At 44.3% G+C, this 27,089-nt stretch overlaps 1 protein-coding gene across 5 annotated transcripts in view; it reads right to left on the reverse strand.

The window, feature by feature from the left end:
* AUTS2 (activator of transcription and developmental regulator AUTS2) overlaps nucleotides 1-27,089 on the reverse strand; it is a 669,531-nt gene that overhangs the window by 173,487 nt on the left and 468,955 nt on the right. The window lies entirely within an intron of this gene.

Consider the following 27,089-nt stretch of genomic DNA (forward strand, 5'->3'; position numbering starts at 1 on the left):
AACCACAATACCAGAGGTGCTGCTTCCCAAACTTTATGGGCAGAAATCAGCCACTCCACCCACTTAGCTACTGCGCTTGTGTAGTCATTCATTTTTCAGAGCCTTTGTTGGAGCGGATAGGAACCTTCTGGTCAAAGGTTTCCTTGCATTAGCAAACACTCTATCGAGCTCTACCACTATAGATGCTCATCAATCATTCATCCAAAAAGAAAAGAAAGCAATATTTATATATATACATATGGTGGCTGAGGGAGGGGGGCTGCAGGGAATTAATGTCCTCATATTGACAAACTATTAAACATTAAAGAGGTGGAATGGCCCCAAAGACAGCCCAACCACCAAACAAAAGAGTTTAAGGAAGCTTTTAAAAGTAGGGGTGGCATTTCAAAATGATGCAAGCTTTATTGTCAGGTGCTCAGGTGAGGATAGGGGCAAGTATCTTGGGAAGGAGGAAGGCAAGCAGGAACAAGCAGCCAAGCTGGAGCTCTATATTAGGAGGGCTGGGCTGGGCTGGGGGTGGGGTGACCCTGAGACCCAGGTTGCCTAGACGGCAGGAAGGTGGCAGCTCTTGGAAGTTCTGAATCACAGACCTTCCAAGTGTCCCTATTTTCCAGGGACATCCCTGATTTAGAGAAGCCATCCCGGTTTCTGATTTGATCCCAGAATGTCCCACTCTTCCTTAGGATTCACTATTTTCATCAGAGAAATGTTGGAGGGTATAGAGTTATCCAACCCCCAAGCCGTCTTAAGACAATCCTGTATAGGAAAGCTTTTTAAAATGTTTAATATTTTATTATGTTTTTATATATGTTGGAAGCTGCCCAGAGCGGCTGGGGCAGCGCAGTAAGTTGTGTGGGGTATAAACATTATCATTATGGAATGAGATGTCCCTATTTTCATTGGAGGAATGTTGGAGGGTATGAAATCAGTTACTACACTCAAAGCATTGGGGTATGGTTATGTCTTGAGTAGGATTACAGTGGTACCTCGGTTTAAGTGCAGTCCTGTTTAAGAACGATTTGGTTTACAAACTCCACAAACCCATAAATAGTGTGCCAGTTTGAGAACTTTACCTCGGTCTAAGAACAGAATCCGAACGGTGGAAGGGCACCAGTGGCGGGAGGCCTTGTTAGGGAAAGCCCGCCTCAGTTTAAGAATGGTTTTGGTTTAAGAATGGACTTCCGGAATGGATTAAGTTCGTAAACCATGGTACCACTGTATAATTTTTTTTCCAAATGTCCCTTGTGGTAGTCTTTCTAGCCAGCAGATTTACTGAGCAACTGGTAGGCAATAGCTGTAATAAACCAGGTTTGTACAGGACGCTTCAGCTTGTTATTTTCTTGGTCTTGTGTTTCATTTAAAAGGTGTAATGGGTAATGAACTGGTGGTGTAGAAGTAAAGTCTTAGCACGCAACACAGTTTCTATTCCACTGAAGTTTGTCTTCTACCCAAAACTATGTTATTCATCTCGCTGTCCAGTGTAACAAAAATAACTTGCATAATTTACGTAATTAATTACATAAATTATGTTGTCACTGTGTTATTCCACCCTATTCATTTCGGTGCAAAGCAAACATAATGCAAATTGGGGGGGGAGCATAATCAATCACATATTGCTTGCAAACTGAAAGCGATGACAACAGTGAATACCAATCATATTAGCTGTATTGATTTCCATTCCAGACATGAGACAAATAAGTAAGCATTGGCAATTTCTGCTCCCATTTTCATCAGAATTCCCTGACATCCCTAGCGCTGAGCTGGAGTTCCCAGTGGTCAAGGCTGAAGCATCTTACCTCTTATTCCACCAGAGTGCCATTCTGGCCATAACTCTGGTTGAATGAGATCAGGACTTTAGAGCCCCTCTACCAGAGCACTGGGAAGGGCCCATGGCTAAATGACAAAGCTCATGCTTTGCATGCAGAAGGGTCTAGGTTCAAGCCCAGGCATCTCAAGTTACAGGGCTGGCCCTAACATTTGACAGAGTGAGGCATACTCCTCTGGCAGCAGATTGTACTGATGGAGCGCAAAGGTGAGATGCTGGAAGGCAGAACTTGGTTGTACCCGCAAGAGGCCATTTTGACCGTGAGCTCTGCAAGGTCTGCTCCCAGATTTGCTGCTTAATCCTGCTGGGTCCAGGAAACTGGAGCCCTGGCTGATTCCAGCTACAAAAACTGTGGATGTTGAAGGCAACAAGAGACCATCTTGCTGCTAGTCTGGAGAAAACATGCTGCTTTGGATGGTTAGAGACCATAGCAGCCAACTCCTAGGAGCCAAGATCCCTTTGCCTGTCCCCCATAAAATATATGAGGTTTTTTAAAGAAGAGATCGGATGGCCATCTGTCATGGATGCTTTAGCTGAGATTCCTGCATTGCAAGGGGGTTGGACTAGATGGAAGTCCCTTCCCACTCTACGATTCTATGATTCTATGCAGTGGACTGTAGGTTCACTCTCCAACATCTCTACTGTAGGTAGGGTTGGGATATAACCGTAGAGAGTGCCTCTCATTCAGTGTAGCCAAAAAGGAGGGTGAAATTCCTCATCTTTGATGTAGAAGAGTGAATTTTGGAATGTGCAAATTCTCATACCCCTGGCAACTCTCAAATTTCTACCTGTGATACAGCTATTATAGGTGCAAGAGTTCTGTCCTAAAGGGAACATGGGCAAAAATACATAAAGAAATGATAGGGAGATAATAGCAATCTCCCTCTAAAGCTGCCTTGTAATTAATTCACCCCTCTCCAGTCAATAATTCTTGGGGGGTGGGGGAAAGTTTTTTTAAACTTGGCAAGCTGCTACCATTCAGTGTGGACAGTGTTGTGCCAGTGGTCTCGTAAGTCAGAAAGCAGGATCCTATGATCCTAGAGACATTGTCTTACATCCATAATATGAGAGAGGGAGGGAGAGGGAGCCCATTTTGTAGGTAAAAATTGTGTTGCTTAGCTAGGAGCTAACCCCTACGACATACATTACCGTCTTTCTGTTCAATCAGCGCTCTAGTACAAGAATCAGTTACATTCAATCATCTGAAAGAGCTATTAAAATGCTGATAAAAAATTCATAAAGTAACACACTGTAATGAATCAGGAGAATTCAGCAAAGTGAGACCTACCCTTAGAGCAGGGCAAGAATGAAGGTGAACGATCATTCGGGCCTAGCGGGCATGAAATACCCTTTTGGAAGATGAATAATTCTGTTTGGGGCTGATAAGTCGAACTAATTTATAATGCTGTTTTAGGTCCACTGCTGAAATATTTCAAATCCCTCAACTTTAAAATGCATTGCCTGTCAGAAGCTGGTCTCTTAACAGTTTCCTCTTAACATTTTTCAAAATGTAACCTAGACCAATTTGCATGATTTACTGCTTATTGTATTATAGCATGCATGATTTAAAATGGGAAATAAAATTAAAAAGAGGAGAGGAGAGCAGAGGCAGGTATGTGTGGAGAGGCAGAGAAGTGTGTGTGTGGAGGGGAACGGACTAGGAATTGCTGCATTGGGGGCGAGGCCCTACTAAAAAGCTCTTCCTTAGATCCAAATTAAACACGAGGCAAAAGATTTGTTTTTGTTTCCTTAATAATAATAGCAGCCAAAGGGGAAAGTGGGTCTGTATCTCAGTGGGACCATGGAGATGGAAGAGCAAAGGTTCATCAGTTTCACCTGCAGCATTTTCCCAATTAAAAAGATGCTCCTTTCAAGACAGCTTCCCTTTGAGGAAGAGAGACTTCCCTATGGCTCAGAGGCATGGCTAGCATCTACCAAGAGCCAGGCTGCATTCTGTATTGTGGGCCCAGTTTCATGTATCTATCCCCCTCTGCCAGACCACCACCTTTTTTCACAGCCCCAGATCACTCCAGGTGGACCCAATCCAACCTTGGGGGAGCCGGGGCTGCCTCAGTTCGAGCCAACTAAATTCCAGTGAACCCAATTCAGTTTGGGATCTGGGATTCAGACAAATCTAGGGCAGACCCCCTATTTCAAAGCAGACGGAAAGCACTGCTCTCTTTGATCTGCTCATATCTCCAGTGGTCCACACATGACCAGCCAGTTATGCTGCTTTCAGCTTCTTTCAAATCGTACTTCAGGAGACTCAGACTTTTTTTGTCTTGATTTAGTGGGGATGGCAACAAAAATATTGCCAATCTCTCAGTTTCCACCAACACAAGGGAATGTTTTGAGGAAACAGGAACCCAAGCTCAGTCCCGCAGCCTGCCATCATGCAACAATCAAACACAATAACAGAACTATGATTATAAAGGTCTTTGTTTTTAGGTATTTTTTCACCTGTTTCCTATTAGGCAGATTACTTACACACACACACACACACACACACACACACCACTTCATCTGTCAGCACTTGAGAGCTTAAAGCAGAGTGTGCCTCTTTTATAATTGCTGGCACTACTGGAAGCCAAGTTTTGAAACCTTGTTTAGAATGGGAAGGAGGCCAGTGAGCTGAAACAAAAATCCTGACAAGATGGAGGTTCTGTGGGCTGGTGGTCCCTGTTTCTAGGAATCAGGTTCTGGATGGGGTTGCACTCCTGTTGAACCTGCAGATACACAGTCTGGGGCTGCTCCTGGATCTAGCACTGTCACAGTTCCTTTGTAGTGAGGAATGCCTTTTGCCAGGTCCACCTGGTTCACCAGTTACAGCCATTTCTGGACAGAGACATCCCTGCTAAATTGCCCCAAGCCTGGTAACCTCTCACTGGGATCCCTGTACCAGGCTCTAGGATGGTTTTGCCCTTGGGGGTGGTTTGGAAATGACAGCTAGTGCAGAACGCGGCAGATAAGCTAGTAATTTTGTCAGCCTATTGGGTTCATAATGGACTACTGACCATGCCAATTTGCCTCTGAGGACAAATCAAAGTTCTCTTAATGACCTAAGCAACATAGGACCTAAATATTTGAAGGACTGTTGCTTCTTCTATCAGTCCCCCCATGTTCTAAGATGAATTTTGCACACTGTGGTAAACAGGATGCAGGACTCGAAAGGACTTTGGTCTAATCCAGATGCCAGGCTCTTTTTATGTTCTCAGAACCTCATTGACCTTCTGACTGAATGGGAATTGATTTGAAGCTCCTCAGTCCTGCAGGAACACTCCAACCACTGCATACTGCTGGCTCCTCATTAGGCATGAGAGTGAAATCCAGTTCACCTTGCATTTTAAGGCAAAACTACCTAATTTGGACTTTTGCAACATTATTGGAATCAAAACACAGCCATCCTTCGAAATTCAAACTTCTATGCTTTTTACGGTGCTGGTGATGTGTAAAAAAATGCAAACACTAGGCAAATTGTACCTGAAGATGTATATGAGGTGCAGAATGTATTATTATTATTATTATTATTATTATTATTATTATTATTATTATTGTGGCAATTGCTTAGCTAAAATGTGTGTATTCGGGAAAATTGCATAAATATGTGTATTTTACAAGGAAGTTGCACTATAATGCTGACAAATTTGCATGAGGCCCATTTTTTTAAACACAAACTGATATTCAAATGTGGAGAACTGAATTTAAGATTAGAAAAATGAGAAACTACAACTCACAGTGTGAGGCCCATAACAAATCAATCATAAAATGCAAACTATACTGAATACGAAAAGGGGAGACTATTTGTTCTAAGTAAGGTCTCAGTGTTTTCAACCAAGATTTGTAATTCTTGCTTCGTCATATCTTCACACATAAGAGGTTCGGTTTACCTCCTCATACAAATCTTACACCAACCTAATCAATAATAGCAACAGCAACATTACCAACAAGAATTTTGTGTTGGTGTGTGATGGTTCTCACCAGACTGGAATACCGCTGTCTCTTTTTGCTGCCCATGGCAGCCATTTTGTGCTGTCACACACAGCACTTTTGTCAAGATATGAGTACCTCCACCTCATTCTCAACCCCCCAAAAGCACTGATGGTACTAACAGTGTTAGAAAGTGAGACCCATCTTAACTGGAGAATCAGAGCATTAGGGTCTGAATGGCCTAAAGCTGACATTACATTTGTGTTTCATCAGCACAATGGGGAAACAGTTTCCCTGCAAGTCTTTGTGTGAATTTAAGCAAGTGGCAAGGTTGTTCACACCAGATAAAACCTGCTGATCCAAGAGAATGAATGAATGAATGAATGAATGAATGAATGAATGAATATGCCTCACACAGAAGTGTGTGTGAGCGGGGGGGGGGGGAGAGAAACTTTGATGAAATTGTGCAAAACGTAGGTTGTGAAAAGTCACAGTTTAGGACTGAAATCACCAAACAGCTCCGTGAAACTGAAGACTGGGTTTTGTAATAGATTTTTAGAAGCGGTGTGTGAGTGTGGGTGTGAATTTGTAGTGTATTCTTCCTCTTCACAAGGGTGCTGGTGTTCAGGGATCCAGCCAGTCACTCCCTCCAAGAGGGCCAGGCATCCCACTCTTCTCCCTGATTCTCCCTGATTTTTTCTAGGGAGATCTCTTGGGTTCCAGGAAGATCCCCCTTCAAGTTTTTTTCTCCTTCTTCAATCAAGCAGTATATAAATTTTGTAAATAAATCAATCTCACCGAGAGATCTCTCGTGAGATCTCGTGATATTTTAGTGAGAACTTGTGAGGTGTTGCCGCAAGAAGCTGCCACTCATGCTTCTCCGCTGGTGGAGGAAGGAGTAGGGCAGGCAGGGCACTGCCTCTTGGAGTACTGCCACCTAAGGCAGCTGCCTCAGCTTGCCTCATGAGTGAGCCAGCCAACCCTGGAAGGGGGCAAGGAGAAGTGTACAAGGAAGGGAAGAATCTGCTTTTAAAAATGCTAAAACACCAGCAGATATGGCCATTGCTAACTTCTGGAAATCACTTAAAGGGCTTACTTTATAAAATCTTGGTATAGAGGCATGTGGTTTATAGCCTTGCAAGTCACAACTGACAAGAGGAATACATTTTAATGGCACTTTATTGCCTTTATTGTCTTTTTCAAGAAAGTGGAAGATCAGTCCCAAAGGTTTATACTTTATACAGGCACGTCCAAAATCCATTCTGGGGGCCTAATTTGGCCCACTGGTCAGTTTAATCCACCCCCTGTGGCAATCTACCTTTAAAAAAGCTCTACAACTTTGGAGTAAAATCGTAAAAAAAAAAAAGGTCAACAACTTCAATCCTAAAAAAATCCCCACAACTTTGGTCGGCCCTCATGCATGTTCAGATCTGGCCCTCTGTGAAAAAAGTTTGGGCACCCCTGTACTAATAGATGGATTTTACGATCACACACACAGAGAGAGAGATATAATCAGTATCTATTTATAGAAATATCTGCCATTACCATGTGGGAATTGTTATTGTTAAAAGGGTGAAGATATCTCCTGAGTGGGAAGTTGTAGTTCTTTGGCTTTATTTAACCTTGATTATTGTAACACAGCTGAAAAAGTGACAATATTTTTGAAGAGCTAAAACAAGCATATATTGGTATAGGCAGACACTAGTATACCCACCGCTTCATAAGGTGAAGCAATTTCACCAATATAGTGGGGTCTTCATACTTATCAAACTGCCAAAGGTGCAGGAGGGCAGCTGTAATTGACACCTGGGACCTCAACAGAAAACAAAGGTGGATTAATGAGACAAGCTGAAATCTGAAAGGATTTTCCACAGAAATCTCTGTGCCTTGGCCTTAAGATGTGGCTTTGGCATGAAACTCTTCATGGAGCTTTGCTCATCACCTCCTGGCAAATAGAAGGGGAAGAAATGGAGGCAGTGAGAGATTACTGCAGATGGTGACAGCAGTCATGAAATTAAACAACACCTGCTTCCTTGGGAGAAAAGCAATGACAAACCTAGACAGCATCTTAAAAAGCAGAGACATTATCTTGCCAACAAAGGTCCGTATAGTTAAAGCTATGGTTTTCCCAGTAGTGATGTATGGAAGTGAGAGCTGGACCATAAAGAAGGCTGATCGCCGAAGAACTGATGCTTTTGAATTATGGTGCTGGAGGAGACTCTGGAGAGTCCCATGGACTGCAAGAAGATCAAACCTATCCATTCTGAAATCAGCCCTGAGTGCTCACTGGAAGGACAGATCCTGAAGCTGAGGCTCCAATACTTTGGCCACCTCATGAGAAGAGAAGACTCCCTGGAAAAGATCCTGATGTTGGGGAAGGATTGAGGGCACAAGGAGAAGGGGACGACAGAGGATGAGATGGTTGGACAGTGTTCTCGAAGCTACTAACTTGAGTTTGACCAAACTGCAGGAGGCAGTGGAAGACAGGAGTGCCTGGTGCGCTCTGGTCCATGGGGTCACGAAGAGTCGGACATGACTAAATGATTAAACAACAACAACAACAAGTAAAACTCGCCTTGAATTAAGAGCACACATTCATTTTCTAAATGTCTGAAGGAGTATATATATATACACCCAACTTTGTTTCACATTTGTCATAAAGTGAAGGAGGGGTTGAGGGAGGACAAATGGGAATCATCATCATCATCACCATCACAATTCAGCCTTTGTTTCTGTTTACTTTCCTCTAAAATGGATGGAACGTTGTCCAATCCATCTGAAATTTGGACTGTCTATTCTCTGGGGGTAAGGATAGTTAAGAGAAGTTTGGTTCCTCTCCATTTCTCTTTTTCTAATCATAAATTCACTTCCCCACATTTCACATCAGTTTGCGAACCCTTAAAAAAAAAGACCTTATGAAGATTCACCAACATTTTCTCATGTATATATTTTCGTTTACAATTTTGTATATAGTACATTCTATTGTTTTGTGATTGATTTAGCTTGGTAAGTCTATGTTTGATGAAGAAGCACGTAAACTGCTTTTAAGAAACCCCAAATAATTTTAATTTTACCTTCTGAACATGTCAGGTAATGCTTAATAATAAAAATAAAAATAAATATAACTCCAAGTACTTGGCAATCATTTTTAAAGATTTCTATGGAATTTTGCATACACTTTACCTACTAAGCAAAACTAAATCATATTAATGTAACCATTCTGAATTTCCAAGTCACGTTACAACTTTTTAGCACTCCTCCTTTTTGGAATTAAAAAGTTGAAAAATTCAATGTGCGCCCCATTCCAGGTTACAGCAGGTCCAGTGAGTTGCTCAAAAGGGTCTCAAAAATGGCACAATTTTGACACACCTATACTCTCTGTTATTTCTCTGCCCTCTGTACACACCTCTTCTCTTCCAGCTGGCAGAACTGCTGGCAGAGACACCCAGTTTGCATTCTCCTTGCACACCATCGCAGCAGCCTTGCCTGCCTGCGTTGACCCTGCCCAATTAATCGTAAGGCCTTCTTCGTCAAAACAACCAGCAAAAGGCAGCTCTCACCCTCACCTAGCGCTTTACAGTTTAAAGACTAGAGAAGCAACTGATGTAAACAGGAATGACAACTAGATTGGAAGTCTAGCTATCACACATGCTTGTAAAGGAAGACAGGGGTGGGTGGGGGGGGAAAAACTAGAATAACTCCTCCTCGCCATGCCATTCTCCTGGAATTGCTAGTTAAAAGATGACTTTTGCTGCTGAGAGTGTGGGAGAGGATGGATGAAAACAAAATTTAGGTAATTGAAAGAGTATTCAATTCAGGCAAGCATGCTGGCTGGTAAGCACTTAGATCATTAAAGCTGCCAGCTAACGAACATCAAATGCAGGCCAATATTAATGAAGCAGATGTATTAATTTCCAATTTCTAAGGAAGCGAAGCAACTGGATGGCTAGCCTTCTTTCCCTCCCTCTCCCTCTCTCTTCCTGACAGCAGTATTAATGAGCTTTAATGCCCCACAGGCACTAATAGGATGCTTTGGGAATCTAGAAATACTGCAATTTGTACTGAGGATTTAGACATAGCCCCACTCTACCAAAAGAGAAAAAGAAAAAGAAAAGTCCCTCTCTGCTCCAGGGAGCAAGCATTTGATCAGTCATTTCCCCTGGTGGAATAGCATAACAGAATAATAAATGGCAAGCCTGCGATTAAATCAAGCTGCCGGCTTGGAGTGTCAGGAAGTGTGTGATTGTCACTAACAATCTAGTGCTTGTTAACACCACCAGAGTATAAGCAAACAGCAGTCAACACCGCCGCCCCCCAAAAAAAATCTCCTGCACCCATCCACCCTATCTTCTCGTTAATAAATACACATGCAGACATGCAGAGAAAACAAATCCTGACAGTATTTGGGTTGTTGTTGTTCTTGAATCATATTTTTGTCTGCTTTTTTTCTTCTTTTTTTAGAGGGGAAAAAAACGCACAGAAGAAAACCAAAAGGCGAAGAAACAAAACAATGAACCATCTGCCATTGCATGAAGCCAGCCAATTACACCCGAGAACATCTGATTGGAAAACGTGTTTGTGTTCAAATGCAATTTGATTTGATGCAACGGGAGTGGCAGAATCGGTTCAAGTCCCTTGCGGTTGCACACACAACTTCGCTTGAACCACTAGATGTGGCATTAATTAGAAGGAGGTTCGATCCAGCGGAGAATTGTACGGAATGGTATGATGGGGATACAGAACTGCCAACATCGTGTAGGTCCCAAAGCTTGACTAGGGAACTTGTGTCAAAGGCCTTTCACCTCTGCTTGGGAACTGAGCCATAGAGAGGGGGAAACCCCCTGGAAGATACCATATTTTCCTGTGTATAGCACACCCCCATGTATAAGACCACAACAACAAAAAATTGAGGGGGACATTGCCCAAAGTTGTTGAGCTTTTTTTGTCTGCACGCTCACAGCCCAAAGCCAACCTGCCCATTCAATGCAACCACAGCCTATTGCAATCATGCCTGACCGCTGCCCTATATCGACCGCCCAATTGCCACAGCCAATCATCAGCAGGCCTTGCCGCAGCAACCAATCACATGCCCAATTGCCAATACCAAGCTCATGCTGGCTGCTGCCACCACCAATCGCCCATCCCCCCTCTGCTTTCCATGTATAAGATGACCCACAATTTTTGCCTATTATTTCTAAGGAAAAAAATATCATCTTATACACAGAAAAATATGGTACATATGTTAAACTAAGGTGCATTAACCAGGATCACCCATATGCACAATGAGGCGACTGCTTTGGGTGGCAGACAGTGTTAAAAACTCAGATATATAAGCTGGACAAAAAATAGCTCCTTAAACCAGGGTGACAGTCACCAAAATGGAATGTCTAGTTGCCATTCTGGGACCAGATGGCTTCAAAATAATATTTTTCAATACAGTAGTACCTTGGTAGTTGAACGGCTTGGCTTCCGAACAAATTGGCTCCCGAACGTGACAAACCCAGAAGTGAGTGTTCCGGGTTGCAAACATTTTTCAGAAGCCGAATGTTCAACACTGCTTCCACGGCTTCCGATTGAGTGCAGGAAGCTCCTGCAGCCAATCGGAAGCCGCGCCTTGGTTTTCGAAGCATTTTGGGAGTCGAACGGACTCCTGGAACAGATTAAATTTGAGGACCGAGGTACCACTGTATGAGTTTTTGGGCCTGCAATTCTTTCTGATTGTGCAGATAAAATATCATGGGTAGAATTCTACAGGATTGTTTCTTATCAGAATTTCTAGATATCAAATACCATAAGCAGGGCAAGAGAGACAGCACATTGTTGGATATTAGTTACCCTATGCATGTTGACGGGGGGGCATTGTCTATTCCCACCCACCCAGGCACCTAAATGTCTTGTTGCTTTGGCCACACCTATCTGTTTCTGCAGCTCACAATCATCCTTCCCAACCCATATACATCACCAGTGTGGTTGCGTGCTTCCTTCCCTTCAGTCAGCTTTCCCAACACTCCTATACCTTCTGGGGACCTTTGTTCCTTCGGTTGTTGTCAGACTCCCATTAACCCCAGCCATCACAGTCAATGGGTCAGGAATGATGGACATTGTGGTCCTGAAACATCCATAAGGTCACAGGCTCCCCACCCCTCACCCCTAGCCTATGCATTTCAATAAGTTGTGGAGAATTTGTCTGGCTGGTCCTGAGGACTTCATGTATTGTTTTGATTTCTTAAGTTCTCTTCTGCCTGCATATCTACAATGCAATTTTATTCACCCCCCCTTCCTCTGCAAAAGTTAAGCACAAGACCCACCCTTAAGTGATGATTTCATGGAGGTTATTTTTACACCAAATGCCTTCAGACGTTCCTGGGATTATTGGATGGGAAGATATCAATCAAGCAATTGAACATGTCCATTCTCTTTAAGTGAATGATGGATCTTTCTTTTCCAGCCTGTCTTAAGCTTCTTTGCTATGTAAGTCACATCTCCCAGCTGCCTATTCATACTTCATTCACCCTCTTCCTTACCTATAATCCCTGTTATTTTTGCTGTCGACTCCTCATGCCTCATTAGATATGTTTGACACCTGTGCACAGAATACCTTTTCGCCAGCAATTGCTGGACAGGTTTTGACAAGAGCTAACAATAACTTTCCAAGAGGTCTTCAAAGCTCACATTGTGTTTTTGGTGGGTTAATACAATTTCCCCTTCTCCGCTCAAGACAATTCAGATGTTATCCCTATCTCTCTTGTTAGCTGCGACCAAACTCCCTTTGTCTTACCTAAGCCCAGGTGGGTATGAAGAGGGGGTAGGAAACCCTACATAGCTTATCCAAAATATACGAATCAACAATAACACTTTTGTAAAGCTCAAAAGAGTTGCACATGCGCTGCCTACATGAACAAGCATAATTTGAGTTGACTGTTGCAGTTCTGAAAGGCTACTTCTGTCCTGCCTCCCACCTCCCAAACACTCCAACAGATGCCCTTACCTGTAAGCAAGGAAGTGGTTTTTCTTAAAGCAGAGTAAATGCAGAAACTCAGCAGCAGGACAGGATCCAATCCAGCCCCACAGCTCTGACAAGGCAAAAGGTTGGTGGGGTTGGACCAGCTCTAGAAGCAAGCGCCAAGATTCAAGAGTCCAGGATTAGTGGCATTAAGTTCCAAGACTCATGGGAGCTGAGAAGCTTTCCCAACAAGTTTGCACACCCAACCTCCAAGCCTTAAAGCTGTGGTGGGGCACAGCCCTTATTTATAAGAATTATTATTCCAGAGTAAATGTCTAGCCCGCAGGTGGGCACTATGTCTAGGTGGGTGTGCCTCCTCCATTCTCTGGGAGTGTAGATTTGTCCTAGAAGACAGAGTCGGACCAGCCTCCTTTTCTAAACATTTTAGCCCTCACTGGTAGACACAGTACTCAGACCCCCGACTCGGTTTTTGCCAATGGTTTGAATGCATTGATCAGTGTGATACATAAATTAGGTTAGAAGGCATTCAGGTTAACAGGTATCAGAGTAACCTATCTGCATGACTAGGTATAAATGAAGGCATTGTCTCAACACTTGACACACACCCCAAGCTCTCCTCACTTTCTGTTCTCTCTGTGAGTGGCAAGGTGCAATGCCACTGGGAGATGCCACCAAGGTCACATCAGTCTGCTGTGGCATGTCACTCAGGGTGTCTGGTGGCATCAATGCAGGCTTAGCCTGACAGTCTGCTCCATGACCCAGTTCCTCCATTTCTGTAAGATCATCCCATTCATCTTGCTAATCCTACAGATATGATTTCAGTGGGGTTCATAAAACTGAATCATGAATCATGCTAGGGTGTGGCTCAGGGCCCTCTCCAAAGACTGACACTGCTCTCTACTGCACAGGAGGTGAAAGACTCCTTTCTTAACATTGTGGCCTGACACATTCAGAGGGTGTCCATGTTTTCCAGCCTTGCCCTCTTATTTCTCCTTGTCTTCCTCCACTGTGTGCAATCCCAGGTCTGAGCCTGAAGGTGCTGAGGAGGTCATGACAACTTCCCACCCCATGGGTCAGGTTCACATTTGGTTTAAGTCACATACATAGCACCCAAATTTGAGTGGAAGGCTGAGCAGGGTGGAGTGAATATATACTTTATTCATTAGCAGATCCTGGTGATGTTGGGTATGCAACGGAAGGAACACGAGGGAGCTAAAAGGCAAACCTCAGGACTATCCATTGCATGAGTTGCCACTTGCGAGGCACAGCCTGGCAGGTTAAAATGGAATGAGCAAGATGTGAAAAGACAAAAGACGGCCTTTCAAAGATGAAGTCTCTTTCTGGTGACCTTTAACTGGCTTAACACTATATTATGCGTGCCTGCTTTCTTGACAACCACAGCAAAGGCCAAACCACGCCGAAGGTGTCCTCTGGTTGCTCCTCACAAAATGTTAATGTCCTGTGAGCGATGCATGGAGACATCAGAAGCACTTCAACTTTCCACAAGCATCTCCCTCACACCTCCACCGAATCGTGAAGGTGGCAGGCTGCGACATTAAAGGAACCCATCCAAGTTTTTCTCAACTTACCTCAAAGGAGCTTAAGACTTTGCAGAAAGTTGACCAGGCATCATCACGGTCTTTGCTATCACTCGTGGTCACCCTCTGCTGCAGATGTTGCTGGACTACAAGTTCCACCATCCCCGATCATTGCAAAGCCCCAGGCTAAACAGGAAGCCTATCTAGCCCTTCCAAATCAAGAAGTGCCGATGGCCTGTATTGAGGTAGGTGGACATGGTTAGGTAGGAGCCCTTTTCAGGACAGTGAACCAGGGTTGTCACCTTTGGTTGGGCAAAATATGGGACAGGGTGGGGGTGGAGATTGGGGGCACACACCCACCCATGGCACCCAATCCTCGGCTCTTTGTGGAGGGAGGTTCCCCACGTCTAGCCTCCTGCCTCCCACACCACCTTGGCTCCACTCTTCCCCTCAACTCATATAGAAGGGCAGAGGCCAGGGTTAGATGGCTGTCTCCCATGGGCCATTTGAGCCAAAGCTCCAGCCTCTTGCCCATACTGGTGTTGGAAGAGACTCGAGCATGGAGGAGGTGGAAGGAGGAAGGAGGAAGAGAGGTCAGGTCTGGGTGGTAGAGGGGGCCAAGCAGTGGCAGACCTGTACCATGCTAGACCAGTGGGCGGGGACTGAGGTGGAGCTCCAGAGAGAGGGAAGGAAGGAGGGGGTGAGGGAAGGAGAGGAGGTTGCTTCTTCCCCCTTTTCTTTATTGTCAGCCTCCTCATCAGCCACACCAACAGCGACACAACCGCCATTTTGGGCCAGCTGAGCTCAAATACGTAAAAAAAAAAAGGTGTCCTGCTGGAAGTCCAAACAAGACAGAGGACACTTTTGTCCCAAAAAGGGGGGCAATCCTGTTTTTCTAGGGACAGGTGGCAACCCTATAAGGAACACTCAGACCTCCTGTCACCAAGGTTTACCACACAGATCACAGATCTGCTGGGTCTCGCTTCATGCCCTTGCAGCCCCCAACACAAATGGGGGTACTTTTAGTGGATCGCACTGGAATCAATGTTCGCATTTATTGTTAGAAATGCAGCAGCAGAGAACATTCTGTGCACTACTAAAGGGTTAACATCAACTACCCAAGAGAGGGGTTAGTAGATGCTTGGCAACCAAGCATAGTGGCATAATGTTTGCTGGGGAACATTTGCTCTGATTGGCTATGTAGTTCTCAGGGAGTGTGTCCTCTGTATGTTTGGTTGCATGTCTCCCTGCTGGGTACAAGTTCTGAACTAGGAAAAATAAAATGTCTCTGTTCCTTTCTCCTCAAACTATACACTGTTTGTGTTGAGTTTACCTCTGTGAAATGTTATCTGGATTTATTTTCTCTCTCCAGACCCTGTCTGCATTATTTAAGAGAGCTTGCTAAAGTTTTTGAGCAGTTGCAGCCCTGGTGATCCAACATTCAGGATCCACCTTCAATTCAGCCCTGGTAGGGTCACAAAAACGTCTACCTTCTTAGACAGTCCAGTTATGATTCCTATTGGAGCTTGTTGCCTTGACCTTGGAGGACAAAGCAGGAAATAAATTAAGCCCTCCATCCATGAGGCCATTCGGAAGATAAACACTGTCAGGCACATTCTAACACTTCTTTTAAAAAGTGTTATAGTTTGTTTTCAAGCACCTTATTCATAAGAGAAAAGCCTCCTTCATACCAACTCCCTGTGCCTTGAGTTACAGCCTCCCAAGTACCTGAGGTAACTGTGATCCTTTTGTTCCTCAAATAGGCAGCCCACCAATCCAAACAAGGTTCCGATGGTGTCTATGTATACCGATCCGTCCCTCTGCTTATGTGGCTCTCTGTTTGTGGGTTAAATAGACCCTGCCAAATGGTGGGGTGGGGGGTTTCCTGGTCTGTGGAATAAGGCAGTCGAGGTCAGCTTCTCAAAAGGGCTTTTCTTAGCTCTCAATGTGGATTCAGGCCAACTCAATTTCCATATTTCTAACTCCAGTGGGAACACTGGTCATTATGGTAAAAAAAGAGGGGGGGAACAGAGAGGTAAATAAAAAGAGGGGGAAAGTTACCAGGTTTTTAAATGCTCAACTCTGCATTAACAGAAACCAGATGTTTCGGTGCAAACTTACACATCCAAAATTACAGAGACAGCTTCTGGTTTGAGCTGGAGATGAACGGAAGTCCACCATGTTCTCCTATTTCCTTATCGATCCTCTGCTTCACTTTGCTCCATGGACTCCAGAATTGGAGCATGACTTCTAGACCCCCAAAATTTGTGCCATGTTTGACTGACATGCATGTTGGCACCAGTGAAACACCGGCAAAAGTAAGATTCTCTATACCGCTGTACATGCAAGCAGAACATCACTGATACAATGTCACAGAAAGCCACTGATGCAATGTCACAGAAAGCCAATTCCCATCATCCCTGACCACTGGTCCTGTTAGCTAGGGATGATGGGAACTGTAGTCCCAAACATCTGGAAGGCTGGAGTTTGTCTATGCCTGCTTTATTACCTCCCGCAGCAGAGACAACACACCTGTGAGGACTGGTTGCTGGGATCATGAATGGGAGAGGGCTATTGGCTTCATACCCTGCTGGAGGGCTCCCCAGAGGCATCCAATGTGCCACTCAGAAGAAGAGCAATCAAAACTAAATGGACCTCTGCTTTGACCAACAGGCCCTGCTGCTGTTTCCAAGCAAGCAGCCCTCTCAGGTCTTTCCCTGAGTCAGAGGGTGGCCTCTTCAGGAAGAATGCCTGTGTATTTTTGTATTTTTTAATCCCCTCCTTCCTCCCAAAGGAGCCTACAGTAGCAAACACTAGAGTGATAAAAGGCTACAATTAAAACTGAATTAAAAACCGATTAAAAACTTTAAAATGAATAAAATAGAAGAATCTAAAACAACTGTAAAACTCGCACATCTGCACAACTAATAATTTCAAGGTTCTCAGGAGCAGTCTGTTCTGACTATCAAATGCCTGGGTAAACAGGGATGTTTTCAAGTTCCTCTTGGTATTTAATAATCAAAAAGTGCCTCACCAAAGAGGACATTGCACGAAGATGAGCCACTACCAAGAAGGCCCTGCCACAGGCCTTTTTTTTTAATGTCTTTGAATACTTAAGGTCCTTTGGCCCCAAGCAATTTAGATTGGTTCCACCAGAACTGGAATGGAATCAAATGATGAGCTTAACATAAAAAATGCGGCAGAAAGACCTGTAAACTGATCCCTGGGGAAAAGTCAACAGCCACAAAATTTCACAGGTTCCTTTCTACCTGAATGTTTGCATTGAAATCTGAACTGAATTTCCTCCCCGTGCCTAGTTATAGGACCTGGTTTCCAGAACCCTCACCATCCTGGTTGCCCCGTTCCAGATGTACTGTAGTTTGTCATTATGGTTCTTAAAACATCATGTTCCAAATTGAATCAGAAATAAAATAAATCCTGGTGGCTAATTCTGCAGAAAATAACAACAAACAACTTCCTTACATCTATACAAATTCATTTCTTTTGACCAGCCTTTGCAACCTGGTGCCCTCCAGACATTTTGGACTACAACTTCCATCAACTCCTGCTAGCACAGCCATTCTTGGCACACACACCCTCCACTCTCCTTTGCTTCTCTAGACTTTTTGGCATGCCTCCAGTTCCCCAGGAGAGATTGAGGGCCTTGTAAAACCCACTGCGCAAACAACCAATTCCTGTTCATTTATCACATTTAGCATGCACACTTCTTCCACACACTCGCGCACATCTCTCTCTCTCGCTCTCTCTCTCTCTCTCCCCCCCCCCCGGTCTCTCCCCTTACGCCAGAGCCTGCTAAGCCATTTCCCTTCTCCCAATTACAAATTAGTCCATTAGGCTGTCTGCAGTAGGCCCTCTGTTGCCACTTGGTAATAGCTCCGGAGACTTCCATCATAATCGGAATGGCTCCCCATGCATTCGTGAGGGCAGATGGAGGCCGCTCGTGGGTAATGAGGTATCATGCTACCAAAGGGCTTGGGGGTTCATTAGTTAGCCACAGCTGAATCGTGTGTGTGTGTATGGGAGAGAGAAACAACAAGGTTTTTAAAAGCCCCCTGCCCATGGCTCCCTTCAGCATATTAAATGAATACTCCACGAAATCTCCATAACCACATTTTCTTTCTTCTTCCCTTGCCTTTGTAAACTTTATTTTTATTCTCTCTGCACAAATTGCGGAAAACAGAATGACAGCACAAAAGCAGAACAGCAGGAACAGCAGAAGTGTTTTGCTGCACGATACATTTACTGTACCACAGCTTCCACCAAAGAATTCTGGGAACTGAAGTTCGTTAAGGGTGCTGCGAGACTTCTTTTCTCCACACAGAACCACAACTCCCAGCATTCCATGGGAAGAGGAGAGGATAGCTGAACCACTCTGGAAATGGTAGCTCTCTGAGGGGAGTAAGGGACTCCCAGTGACGAAGCATGTCTTCATGGTTCCCGGCCCAGAGGTGCGGGGATGTGCTGGGGAGTGGGGCGTGCCAGCCCAGCCCTTGCTGCTGCCATGATGCCAGCCCCGATCCACTTTGAGACTGAGATGACCCCACTAGGGTGAGAAGCATTGCCTGTGCAAATTGGACTTGTTATTTCGAAATATGCATTCATACATAAAAGCCAGCATATTCAATTTTTATGCAAATCTGGGTCCTCTTTTTGACTTCTTTCCAACGATCTGTCCCCCTCCCTCTTTTTCTTAAGCAGTTCACACAAAGCTGCCTAACACAAAGTTGACAGGCACATCTACGGAGGTGATTGGAGTTCCTGAACCATGTTCTCCCACGCACGAAAATATGCATTTATGAGCTTTGATTCCTACACAGTGCTCCTGGTGAAATTTTGATATGGATTTTTTGAAGATGTAAAGGATGGATAAGACATTTAATCAATGTCATAAAAAATGTAAAATCCATTGGTCTTCTAAAATGAAATTAATAATCTGTGCAATAAGTATCATTAGGAGATAAGTGACGTTTTTTAGGCTTTGATTTGCACCGCGTAGCAAATCTTGCTTCCATGCATTTCAAACACCTTGAGCTCCATCCATCTTGATTAAAACATACCCAAACCTTGGTGACCCCATTGGAGTGGTCCATCAAATTCCATTCCCCCCCCCCACCTTATAATATCCTTAGGGATGGGGGTGGGATACATCATTGCCTGCATCCTTTGCTCATAATGAGGGGGAGAAAGGAGGCATGGCTCCATATCATATTCAAATTAAATCTGGGATTTCAATACTCCCTGATTATCAGGAAGCCTTGTCATTCACTAATAAATTTCTCCTTCATCTCACGCTGAATAGGCCAGACATCTCACTTAAATACTGAAAGGGGGAAAATGAAGAGGAGAAGAAGATCTTGCTAGATGGCTGGGAAAATGCAAAGTTTAAAGCAATCTCCTTGCAAACCAAGCCAGAATCCTCTTTCCTTTGTGACGAATGGGAATACCTCAATGGCGCACAGAGCGTTTGCAAAAAGATGCCCAGATACACCTCATCTCCAGTGAAAAACATCTTTAAGAAGCAGGGTGAGGGTGGGGAGGCTTCTCGCTTCAAGTTAACTAATGAGTTATATTTTACATATTTCTGGGCTGCTTTGAGGACTGAACCTTTCTGAAGGTGTCTCCCAAGCAAATAAATGCAGTGCAGTGTGGTCAACATCAAAGCACAATTAATGAACACCAGCTACTTTATATTTATGTATTATTAAATTTATATTCCGCTTTTCCTCCCAAAGGAGCCTAGGGTGGGAAAGACTTCTGTCATTTATTTTATTTTATGGGGGGGGGGGAATACAAAATTTAAAATGAAATAATTCCCTATTCAAAACATTTAAAAACTGTTTCAAAACACATGAAAACACCACACTTAATAAAACACCTAAAACAAATTTAAGAACAGCCCAGTGCAGTACATCTCCAATGGCTGATTCCTTCTCCTCTTCCTCCTACTGTGAAAAGGTAAGGTAAAAAAAGGTAAAGGACCCCTGGACAGTTAAGTCCAGTCAAATGCAACTATGGGGTTGTGGCACTCATCTCGCTTTTAGGCGGAGGGAGCTGGCGTTTGTCCACAGACAGCTTTCCAGGTCATGTGGCCAGCATGACTAAAACACTTCTGGAACAACAGGACACATTGATGGAAGCCAGAGCACAGGGAAATGCCGTTTACCTTCCCACTGCAGCGGTACCTATTTATCTACTTGCACTGGCTTGCTTTCGAATTGCTAGGTTGGCAAGAGCTAGGACAGAGCAATGGGAGCTCACTCCATGGCGGGGATTCGAACCGCCGACCTTCTAATCGGCAAGCCCAAGAAGCTCAGCGGTTTAGAGCACAGCGCCACCCACGTCCCTGAAGAGGAAGGAGGGTCAAAACAGCCTCCTGCTGGTGGCAGCACCCACAACAGGAGGAGCAGGAGCCGTCAACCATTGAAGATGGCTCCTCCCAATGTCCCGACATCACTTGCTAAATGTGAGGACATCACACACATGTGACGTAACACCATGACATAATTCCCCTCCCCCAAATAACCCTCTCAAGTTGGCGCCTCTGCATGCGAATAAGCGTACACAGTTTTTATACAAATCCCCACTGTACTTTGGGGGGGGGGAATTCCTCTGTTTTTGGCCAATGTGTTCACACATTGGTTTGTGTTGACTGGCAGAAACATGCCAGCTTTTCCAAATGTAACATGTAACTCCATGTCTGGTTAGAAAAGTATATGAAGGACTGCTAGCTCCCATTTCCCTTCATTTAGCAAATTAATTCCCTAATTTCTCCATTAAAATGCTACCTTAATTAGCAACGATTTAAAGAAGAAATGTGGAAGATAAAAGAGAGCAGGAAAAGAGAGAGCGAATGAAACAAAGCAAAGCCATTAAGAACACAAGAAAAACCAATGGCTCACTGAGCTCAGCATCCTGCTCTTACAGCGGCCAACAAATTGCCAATGGAAAACCTGGAAGCAGAAGCCAAATGCAACAGTGTTCTCCACACTCAAGTGTCCTAACAAATGGGGAACTGCCATAGAATCAATTTGGTGAAGGGTTCTACATCAATACTCCAGACAAATAAATACATTTGTGATGCAATCATTTTGTTACCATAAAATAATGTCCAAATTTTGCTCAATGAATGAATGAAGGAAGGAATGGGCAAATAGAAGACCCTTGCTATATATAGGTTGGATCTATGCTTGAGTGCCCATAAGGCTATAACTACATAAAAAATTTCCTAGCCATAAGATCTTATTAAGAAGGTACATCTCCCAAGAGCACAAAGCCATCATGCTGTAAATTTTATTTAATTTCCCATAGGGTTTTCCACCTTCATACATATAATTAGAGTGCAGCACAGAATTCGGTGTGTGTGTGTGTGTGTGTGTGTGTGTTCTCAATAAACCACACCAGGGAATGGTCAACATTTAAGATGACAAGCTTTAACAATTGTTTTTAGGCAACTCCCCCCCGCCAGCAATCCTAGTGAGCACTCCAGGAAGCTAGTCTTTAACTTCCTCTAACTAGAATTCAGGACAATGAATGAATTGAATTTATTACGGTCCCAAACCAGACTCACATACCGTACTAAACAAACCAGGAACACAATAAAATTAAGTTTAAATTAACAATCAATATAACGATAAACAATACAGTTATGGCAGCAGTTAAAATATGGTTTAAGTCTTAATCTCTACAATATTATCTATAATTTGCTTCTAGGGCCTTAATCTTTATAACAGCACAGCTAGTTCCCTAAGTTTTATGGCAATTGCACAAAATTTGACCACCTTTAACATGATCTTTGGATCCTTGTCCTCTAATATCCAGCAAGGCACTGAAGACTTTCCTCTAGCATATCCCTGCCTCTGTGGTGGACTTGATATCTGCCTTCAGGGATGTCTTTGATTTGACTGCAGGAAGTCAATACGAACTACTGTAGAACCAAGTAGGGTCAGGTGTCCACAAATTATTAAAAAATTACAAAGGTTCCTATGATGGGTGTCACTCAGTCCTGTGCAGAGATGTATTCAAATTCATCATTCACTGGAAGGCAACCCTTTTATAGGACGTAATTACGGTACATACTACAACTTCTGTCTACTAATGCCATTCCTGTTGTGCTGCCCCAGAACAACTACCTCCCACTTGCGCCTGAATTCCTGCATATATATTGCCAGGAGACCCAAAGTGAATGAAATACTTTCTGGAGGAGTTCACCTGTGGCTCCCAAAAGCTGACAGTGTGCCACAGCAGCTACATCCCAGGAACGCCTTTGATTGGCCAGCTAAACCAGGTGAGGGTAGTCGATGGGTCTCAAACCTTCAGTGAGTTAGGGACTTCCCCGCATGGTCTCAAGGCCTGACCTGAAGTTTCTGGTATTTAGCACCCTTCTCAAGCCTTCTGGGAAAGGATTAAAATTTCAACCCAAAGGGATAGATTCTGGGACACTGAAGGACAACAGGCTTTCCATATGAACCTGCTCATTTTCTGGTAGCATTACTGGAGCACTAAAGAGCCTAGGACAAGGGTACCCAAATGGACTGCCTTCTCCCATGTTGCCTGTCAGAGAATATCTGGGGTAAATTCCAATAAATTGGGGTCCTATTCTGTTTCAAGAAGTGGAATTTTGTTAGCAAGACTTGAATCCTGACATATATAGGAACATAGGAAGCTGACTTACACCGAGTGAGACCTTTGGTCCACCTACCTCAATATTGTCTACACTGATTGGCAGTGGCTCTCCAGGGTTTCAGATGGGGGACACTCCCAGCCCTACGTGGAAAGGTCATGAATTTAATCTGGGACCTTCTGCATACAAAGCAGATGCTCTAACCATTGGGCAATGGACCTTGCCTCTCCCAGGCGCACACTTCAATCTACAGTTCATCAATATACCTTTCAAAATGTTGAACTGGAAGTGCAATTTGCAAAAGGACAGTCTGAAGCACTTCAGCACCTTGCCCTAATCTAAAAAGAGCCGGTCCTATCGTTGGGCACAGGGAGGTGGCCCCAGTGAGCAGCTGATTTGGGGTGTTGCAAAAGGGCAGGAAATGGCGAGTTAACTTGCTACTGTCACCAGGAAGGGGGACAAAATAACTTGGATCAGTCTTTGATTCCATGCATCTTTGACATCAGGGTGGGCTGGCCCTGATTCCAACTTACGCTTCAAAGAGGCTTCGCCCAGAGCACAGCAGGGAATATGGCAGAAAAAGAATTTATGACCCGATTCCGTGACTTAGTGCAAAAGGCTGGTGAGCTGTTATGTGGCTGCTGCCCCAGCTAGCTGTGAACTTATGAAATGCATTTGGGGAATAATTAAACTGAGAGGGGGGGGGATTGTTTTCAGCTAACTCTTGAAAACACCACATCGCCCTCACTTTCCCCCAAAATAAAGCTATCACCTCATTATCAGCATCCTCCTCTATATTGCTCCTGACCTTTAAGAACGGAGCTGAAATCTTTAAGCGTGCCCATGAAAGAAACATGTGGGAAAGTACTTCAGCGAGCGAACGGTTCGAAAACAAAACAAAACCCACCTTGCAACCATTAAGCAGAAGATTTGCTAACCAGGCAGCTTTGAGGTCCAAGTCATTACAGCTCATTCAAAGGAGCTGAATACCTTCTCCAGTTACTTGCTGGAATTCATAAAACATCTGAAGGTGTTTTATGGGCCCTGTAAATGTGGAATGTTCATGCGTGCTCACCAAGAGTGTAAGATCCTAAATTCTCTTACTATATATTTTTTTGGCATCAGCTTTTATTCTTGCATGATGAAAAGCAGCCTAACAAAGTAACGCTGCAAGTTGACAGATGTCTGCTTGGAAGGCCCCATCTGCACGATGCTTTTGAAGCAGTATCAGACCATGTTAACAGTCATGGCTTCCACTCAAAGAATGCTGGGAAGTGTTGCTTGTTAAAAGGGCACAGAGTTGTTAGGAGACCCCGATTTCCCTCCCAGAGCTACAATTTCTGAAGTGTTTTAACAATCAATCCTTAGGCCCAGGGAACTCTCACAACTGCAGTAGAAACAGACCCAGATTGCTGTGGGTTGTGTTGAGTGCACCAGAGCAATCAGGGAGGGGGGTGGGTCCAAGCAGGAGGGAGAGGCAGGCGTTGTGGGAGGGGACTACCACAAAACAGCAGAGAGTGACCTACCAGAATGGCCATGCCTTCCAGACCCTCCAAGTGTCCCTGCTTTCCAGGGACAGTCCCAGTTTTAAAGGCGCCATCCCGGTTTCTGATTTGATCCCAGAATGTCCTGTTTTTTCTTAGGACATCCCTATTTTCATCGGAGAAATGTTGGAGGGTATGGAGTTGTGTGACCCTGGAGCCAAGGAGCCAAGTAACTTTACAACCTTTAGAAGACATCTGAAGGCAGCCCTACATAGGGAGGCTTTTTGATCTTTAATGTTTCATTATGTTTATATATATGTTGCAAGCTTCCCAAAGTGGCTTGGGCAACCCAGTCAGATGGGTGGAGTATAAATAATAAAATTGCTGCTGCTGCGACTGCTGCTGTTGAATAGGACATCTCTCTTTTCATCATATAGGGATGCGGGTGGCGCTGTGGTCTAAACCACAGAGCCTAGGGCTTGCCGATCAGAAGGTCGGTGGTTCGAATCCCTGCGACAGGGTGAGCTCCAGTTGCTCGGTCCCTGCTCCTGCCAACCTAGCAGTTCGAAAGCACGTCAAAGTGCAAGTAGATAAATAGGTACCGCTCCAGCGGGAAGGTAAACGGCGTTTCCATGCACTGCTCTGGTTTGCCAGAAGCGTCTTAGTCATGCTGGCCACATAACCCAGAAGCTGTACGCCGGCTTCCTCAGCCAATAAAGCGAGATGAGCACCACAACCCCAGAGTCCCTTTACCTTTTCCCTTTTCATCAGAGACATTTTGGATGGTATGGTCTTCCTAGAGAAGGTAGGAGTACCTGCCTGAAGCTCCTTCTTTTCACTTGATGCCCTGCCTGCTGAAGCATCACCACCAAGGATGGAATCCATGCTATGGGATTCAGTCCTGTGAGGTGCAGGATGTTGTGCCTTCATGTGGGTCTTCCCTATTGAGAAAGTGCTCATGACCAAGCAGCACCCTGCAGGATCAAACCCTCCAGCTCTCACATGGGAGTGGGGAAGGAGATGCAGTATCTCCACGTCCCTTTCTCCTGTATGTTGTATTAGGGTTTAAAAACACTTAAATAAACATGAGCACCACCTCCAAATTGATCAGGGGCTGCATATAGGGAAGGCAGCCCACAGCCCTCATTGCTGAGCCCGCAAGGAAGCATGAAATATAGGAAGAGTGTTTTTGTGGATGGGGAATTCAAGGATCCCAGTTGATTGTCATCTGTTTGGAAGCTGCGGCTGGAGACTGAAGCGGGGCTCAGAGAGAAGAGCTCCTCCAGCCTCTTGAAGGAGATTTTTACGAGGGTTGCTTTTTGCCAATTAACTGCCACTTTGAGGCTTATCAGTCATCAAGGTCTGAGCGTTGTTCTGGTTTATTGCAGCTCAGCAAAAAGTCTTTGATAAGATTCTGCAAATGTGACAGCAAGGTCGTTTCAATAAAAAGGCTGGAAGGAGCCCATTTGTAAGTGCATAATAACATCCCGTACAATAGCTGCAGTGAAATGCACAAGGTTGTGTGTTTTTTTTCTACATAAAAAAAAATCACCTAAGCTTTTGGTAGAACTAATATATACAAAGCATGAACTTATAAGAGTTTTCTGTGGTGGTTTATGAATAGAGCTGTCATAGAATGACTATAAAAACACACACATATACACACACCAATTTTAAAAGACCTATTCAGTAGCAATGGAACATACTCGGTACAAAAGCTGCCGTTTTCATGGCTGCTCTATCAGCTGGGAGGTACAGAGGGTAGAAGGCTTACATTAAGGGTGGATTCAGATGTGGGGGTTATTGTGTTTGCTTCCCTGGTTTTAACACTGGCCCAGTTTTTAACGTTCATTCCGCAATGCATTACCTGTTGCATTATGGAACTCCAGCTGTTTTATTGATTAAATTGTAGGAAAGAACTGCATGGCTGTACATGGTAACCATCAACTGCCCTGGAAAGAAATGGGACATCTTCTCTTGCAAGAGAACAGCGGCCAAAATGATTGTGGCGATTTTGCATGATTTGGGGCTGAATATTTGGGGGGGGGGCATGGCACTGAAAAACGTGTGTTTTGGGGGACCGTGCAAGATCACTGCCCCTCCAAAAAAGCATTTTTTTCAGGGTATTGATCTTGTGTGGCACCCCAAGACACACATTTTGGGACACCGTGCCTAGAAAAAGCTTTTTGGGGGGGGGGACAATATCGCACAGGTGTCGACCCAGAAAATGGCTCCTGGATTTGGGCCATGTCGTGTTGGAAGGTATGGTATACCATCCCAAAGTTCATACATTCCCATGAGTATCTGAATTAATGGGGTTGCCAATGGATTTGGTTTTTTTCCTGAACACAGTTAACATGGAACTGCACACAAAAATTCTGCAAGATTCCCTTGATTTCCAGAAGTGGTTTTGTATTGTGTGAAATAATAAAAAAAAGGTCCATCTAGTTCAATATCTTGTTCTCACAGTGGCCAACCAGTTAATTCAGAAGCATTGCTGCCTCCAACTGTGGAAGTAGACCATAGCCATCATGTCTGGTAGCCATTGATAGCCGTATTCTCCATGAATTGGTCCAATCCTCCTCTAAAGCCATCCAAGTTGGTGGCTGTGGCATTTGTATGGAGCCCCTGGTCGTCTCATGGACTATTGACCTGTACACCACTAATCCTCTGCCACCAACCAGGTCCTCCCCGGTAAAGCACGTAGTCT

The sequence above is a fragment of the Podarcis filfolensis genome, assembly GCF_964270895.1.
Source record: "Podarcis filfolensis genome assembly, chromosome: 15".
NCBI lineage: Eukaryota > Metazoa > Chordata > Lepidosauria > Squamata > Lacertidae > Podarcis > Podarcis filfolensis.